We start from the raw sequence: 563 nt of genomic DNA, 5'->3' as shown, positions 1-563 counted from the left end.
TCAGAGCCCCATCCAGCCTGGCCTTGAACACCTCCAGGGATGGGGCCTCTGCTGGACAACTCCTATGGGCAACTTGTTCCAGTGTCTCACCACCCTCACAGTAAAGAATTTCTTCCCAATATCTAATCTAAATCTCCTCTCTTCCAGTTTAAAACCGCTACTCCTCATCCTATCACTACACTCCCTGCTAAAGAGTCCCTCCCCATTTTCCTTAGCCCCCCTTTAGGTACTGGAAGGAGCTAAAAGGCCTTCCTGGATCCTTCTCTTCTCCAGGCTGAGCAACCCCAATTCTCCTCGTATCAGCTCAACAGCAAAGCCGAGCATACATTGTTCGCAGGTAATGAGCAAGAAAGACTTCAAGGCGTCCCAGGCGACGCAAACAAGAGTGACAGCGCGGGAACTGAGTGACACGAGACCACGGCAGGGGCAGGATGACCGCAGGGAGACCTCTCGCTCTCATCCCCGCTGCCCTCCCCGCTCTTGTGTCCCCCACGGACGGGACTGGCAGCCCGCTGAGCCTCCCTGCGGGCAGGGCCCCATCCCCACAGCCCTCAGGGCGGACA

This window comes from Charadrius vociferus, unplaced genomic scaffold (genome assembly GCF_000708025.1).
Source record: "Charadrius vociferus isolate BGI_N301 unplaced genomic scaffold, ASM70802v2 scaffold173, whole genome shotgun sequence".
NCBI classification, from domain to species: domain Eukaryota; kingdom Metazoa; phylum Chordata; class Aves; order Charadriiformes; family Charadriidae; genus Charadrius; species Charadrius vociferus.
This window is presented reverse-complemented; position numbering follows the sequence as displayed.